At 39.6% G+C, this 5,614-nt stretch overlaps 1 pseudogene across 1 annotated transcript; it reads left to right on the top strand.

Annotated features, from left to right (window-relative positions):
- The first annotated feature begins 618 nt into the window (after positions 1-618).
- LOC308618444 (putative crossover junction endonuclease EME2) lies at positions 619-1,491 on the top strand (annotated as a pseudogene). Its single transcript has one exon. The product of its transcript is annotated as a putative crossover junction endonuclease EME2 (transcript).
- Positions 1,492-5,614: the final 4,123 nt, after the last annotated feature.

Genomic DNA, 5,614 nt, shown 5'->3' with positions numbered 1-5,614 from the left:
AGGGGAACACTTGAATAGAGTTCTACTTCCTTTTGGTTGGTTTATCTCTGCAGAATTTTTCATAGCCTAGGATATGCAAATATATATTATGCATCTTCAAGATATTTTTGGACCTAACTACTAGAAATATATTTTTTAAGCCAATATTTCCCACTGAAGTAAAAGTGGCTAATCCAGTTGGACCATGTAACTATTGAATGTTTCAAATGCAAAACAGGTTGTATTACTTTTTTCTCTTTTAGTCTCTTGAATATTCCTGCATATTCTCAATTTGGGGTTCAGTGGGTGAGTCAGGTAGGTACCAACAACTATCTCCAGTTCAAGGGCTATGATGCAAGAAGCTCTTTTGGGGTTACAGTTCTAGGGTCTAAGGTTGATTTATATTTATTAGATTATAAAACTGATATTCGATCCCTATCTTCACAGTAAATGTTCATAGACTTTAGTTCCGTCTGTCCAGTTTAGACAACCTATTGAATGAAGACTAGGAAAGAATAGTGTGTTTGAATGTATAGTTTTAAGGAATATTTTAGTCATCACAAGCCAAATTAAATTGATTTTCTAGGAAATAGTTCTTTGACGTTTTAAAACACATTATATTAAGAGGCCGGGCGGGCCATGGCGAGGGCCGGGTCTGGGAGGGCCGGGGGCTCGCGCCGGGGCCGGGGATAGCTGCAGACCCCGACCTGGGAGATCTCGGACTCGTACACCGAGGGCCCCGCAGGCGAGGAGGCCGCCGCCAGGGTCCGGGATCCGGCGGAGGAGTGCAGGGCGGCGGCCGAGGTGCTGCGGCGGCTGCGGCCTGAGCAAGCCGTGCGGCGCCTGGCGGTGCTTGTGGACCCAGCCATTCTGGAAGATGCCGGTGCCGACATCCTGATGGAGGCTCTGGACGCCCTGGGCTGTGAGTACCGCGTGGAGCCCGAGCGCCCTGCCTGGAGCCTCAGGTGGACCAGAGTGAAGCCAGACCCTTGCCCCCTCAGTGTGCCTCCTGAGGTGTGGGCTGCGGATGAGCACGACCGGCTGCTGCTGCTGGAGCCTGAGGAGTTTCTGCAGGGCATTGTCCAGCTGACCCAGCCTCAGACGAGAGGAACAGCAGCTGACAACATGCAAAGCAAGTTAAGAAAAACCCAAGTCCGGCAGCAACAGCAGGAAGAGCCGACCTCTCACGAAGCCGTCCTCCTCACAGGCAGCAGACCAGCCTCCCAGGCCTGCAGCCTGAGTCCAGACATGCTGGGGCAGCAGCTCCCCAGAGACTCTGAGAAGGAAGGTGGCTGCTCCTACACCCGGCACAGGAAGCAGACAGACTAGGAAGTCCGGGTCTCCGGATCACAGGGATAATGGCCCCGGAGCCCCTGTAGCAAGGCCTCTCCCAGCCTCGGGTGGCAGGGCGGCAGCCGAGACAAACCTTGGTTCAGTCCTCCCTCTCCTGTTGCCCTGGAGGGTGGTCCAAAGGGAGAAACAGAGGAAACGCCATCCCAGCTACAAAAAAAAAAAAAAAAAACACATTATAAATTTTTGATATAAATGTTCCAAAATTACTTAGTGAAATAGGTAGATTTATAGCTTTTGCTGTTAATTTTTAAAAATTGTGCATGTTCTTTACCAAACATTTAAAAATGAAGGACTGCATAGTAGACAGTGAAAATCCTTTATAATTACAATTTCCATAGATGACAAGTGGATACAAATACTTTCAGAGAGTTTAGTACAATTATACACATTACATACACATTATGTAATGTGTGTATATGCACACGTGTGCAGGTAAATTTAATCACATAAATAATCTTAATGTTATTTTGACATATGCAAACTTCATCTTAATTAGCTTTCCCTTTCATATCAATAGATTTCCTGTATCTGTAATTATAAAAAAATAAATAAATAATTCTAATAGTAGAATTATTTTCCTCATTAATATCCACTAAACTCCATTTCAATGGAAGCTCTCATAGAATAAAAATATACTTAACTATTTAAAACATACAAAGGTTCTCTGTTTGATTATATCTGTAAACTTGAGTTATGTGTTCCTGCTATTCATGACAACTTAAGAAAAAAAGTAGTCTGTTCACAAATTCAAAAAAAATTAACAAGAATATGTACACATATAAATGTAAATATAGATATAAATGTAAATATATATAAATGTAAAAAATATATATGTAAATGTATACTATGTAGATATATAATGTATTTTATTTACCAGTCTTCCTTTTAAATTTATTATATACAGAAAATTTAAATTTTCAAAAGTATCTGTCCCTTCAGTGGCACGGAAGCTAACATGCTAAGGAACGGAGCAGGTTCACTGCTCCAAAATAAGCTATGTAGAGCCCTGTTTAGATGAAAATTACTGCCCTGAGTCATGCTAAAAACCAGCACTGTGCACGTGGCTGGCAGGAAGACCCTCCTGATTATACAGCGGCAGCAACTAAATAGGGCTGAACAGAGGGACCAGTTGACAGCATGGGGAGTCGGAGCCCCAGCTGGAATCCCTCATTCACAGAAGATACAACAGAGCAATCCCTTAATTTAAAGAACTGGTGTCAAATAGTGTCAATGGGGCCATCTGTGGGGGAATGAAGAATAAGAATGCCTGGCAAGGAGAACTATCGGAGACTGATGAAAAGTACTGTAAACTTTAATAAACGATAAATTGTAATTTTTACTATGAACCAGAAGAAAATGTATAATTTATTTTTTTAATACAGAGTGTACTATATGGTAAGGTTGGGATATAGGAACTTAAAAGGCTCATTGAATTAAGTAGATTTTGCCTTTCTAAAAGTATATCACAATAAGTTTCACGTATTTACCAAAACAGATTACACTCACAATAAGTAAGAGCTGGAGACATGAGAAAGACAGCGCACGAAACTTTCCACCTCAAAGAAGTTCAGGGCCAAAGGTCAGAGTAAAAGTGAGCAGGCATTCCTCCAGCATAGTGCTTCTGAGATTACACTGGGCAATCATGCTCTATCTACCTAGATTGACGCTCTTAAAGATGATCCCTATCGATTAAGGAATTCATTTTGAATTTAATGCTCACACTGTCATACAGGAGAGAAGAAAATCTACAGAGAATGAAGCCACAGCGATAAATCAGCTTTCTGTCTTGGACTCAGTACTTCTGTGCTCTCTCTGCTCCCTCTCTCTCTCTCTAAGTAAAATTGATGTCCTTGAAAATAGACATGAAATTTGAACTATGACTCTTGGAACAACTAATAAGTTGACTTGTTTTGAAGACACTTCTATGTTAATTGTTTGTATTATGGGCATTCCAAAACCTACAAACCATATGTTAAGCCATGAATATTATGTCTACATTATACAGGGAACATAGGGTTAATACATTTTCTATTACTTTCCATTGCTTTATTAGTACATTTTTATTACCTAGTGGTGTTTTATACTTATTATTAAATCATGCACATTTTTAAAAGGAATGTCAAAATGAAACAGAAGGAATATTATGCATTTTTAAGAATTGGAATTAATAATCTGTAGCACCTAGTACATTACATTTACATATTAAGAGATCAAAGTATGGTTCATCAGTTTAATTCAACAAATATTTATCTGAATTCCTACAATATGCCAGATGATATGTAAGGTTAGGGAAGCAAAAATGAATAAGGCATAGTTACTTTCCTCAAGGAGCTAGGACAGGGAAAATCTAGGACAGGGAAACCTAAGGGTGGGTATAATGATAAGGAGAACATGGGAATTGCTTATAAGAAGGAAAACCAACCACAGTCCTGACCTGACTGATATGCAAGTATTTCCTCTCTGTCTAAAGACTACAGGTTTTCACTCAAGCTTAACAATTACACCTTTCAAAACGTATTTAGTCCACCTCATTTTCACATTTGTCATCTATTATTTCAGACCTTTCTCCTTATAGAGTCTATAACATCCTCAGTGCTTTCCATTGTTCAAGAGTCTTAAGCCTTCCTTCTGTTCTTAGGAGGCAGTCAAGTCAGTTGGTAATACATCTGGAGCCTCAGAGCTAGCAAGGAATCGGATGCTCTCCCATCTCCATCCTTCATGTTGCTCATGAACAACAGAAACCCAGAAATACGAAGCAAATTTTTCAGTCACACATTTTTAATGGAAAAACAAAGACCAAGTTGAATTTTAGTTCAGACTCTGGGAACTCTACCAATTTACTTCCAAGTGGAGGGAAGACTAATAAGAACACAGTTCTAAAGGTAAAAGGTAGGACTATAAGTACTGAATTTGGAAAGTATTCAATGTTATATTTTCAAACATTTAGAGTCAGACCTCCAATACACAATGGCCGTTCCCATCAATAGATAAAAGAGAGCAGACTACCATCTTCCCCCTTGTCCTTTGTTCCCATTTTCACTTTTGATGCTCTATCTCTTAGCACAGTTTTGCTAGAAACAAACTGGGATAGCTCCTGCTGGACTTCATTTCCGGCTTTTAAGTACTGGCTATAGGGCAGGCAGTACTTCAAAGGGAGTCTGTCTATAAAGATATCAATCAACTCGAGAAAATAGACTCGCTCCTCAGAGACAGGAAAGTGTTCTTATCGGGTGTGTTCAGCAAAATAGAGAACTAGTGGCTCTGTAGCCCCATCTACATTAGATTTATTTAACTATTTGAGAGTTGAAATGGGAATAAATGAAAGTTGTGTCTAAACTGTGAAGACTGAATAAGCCTGACTGAAATATTAGAGTACAGTTCTGCTTCTAGGGAATCTGGGACTAGAGAGCTGACTCTCCATTTGGAGCATACGCCTGACACCTAAGTGCTGTATGAAACCATGCCGGGTTGTTGTAATGTGATGGATCATACCCTTGGGCCCAAAGAATCCATGGACAGAATTCACAACTAATTTGAAGTTCTGGGTGAATTTGTATTTTAAAAATAGTTTATTTTTCACTAGGTAAATTTAGCACTTCAATTATGAAAGTGGGCAACAAATCACTGCAGTGTTAACAGTATCTGTTGATTTTTACCAGTCAAAATCACAGATATTTCCAAATCATGTTGCAAGCATCTTGAAATATTACTAGGTCGTTACAGTAGTAATTAGACACTCAATTAGATCTTGTTATTTAATGAAGAAGCAAGTATATTATATTTATGAAAATTTAATAACTAAATTCACTTTCCTTCCAATCTGTGTATTGCTTTATGCATTTAAAAACATTATTATGAATCTGAGAAGAGTAGTGGCAGTACACTGTTATTGATGGTCAAAAACAATTAAACATACAGTCTTGTGCATTACATTTCAAAACTTAACATACCAATTAAGTACTTGCACAAGACATTCTGGGGCCTCAGTCATGTGGGTGAGTCCACTGGAAGGAGAAGGAACTGGTTTGCAGAAGAAGAAGCTGTTGTTGGCTTACCCATGAGGGCAGCTTACCTATGGCACAGTGTACATTTATTTAACAAACTCGACGGTGGTTCAAGGAGAAGCTGTTATGTGAGACTGTCTAATCCAATGGGTGAGTTAACAACAGTAGGAATAAGTACAGTAGGAAATCCTTGAAGTGAAATGCCTTTGACATCATCTTAGTTCTGGATAGTCACCCCCTTTAAAGAAATGATTTCAACCAGTGTCTGTGGGCTATGT

Source organism: Mesoplodon bidens (assembly GCF_964165515.1).
Source record: "Mesoplodon bidens genome assembly, chromosome: 1".
Taxonomy (NCBI): Eukaryota; Metazoa; Chordata; class Mammalia; order Artiodactyla; family Ziphiidae; genus Mesoplodon; species Mesoplodon bidens.
This window is presented reverse-complemented; position numbering and strand designations above follow the sequence as displayed.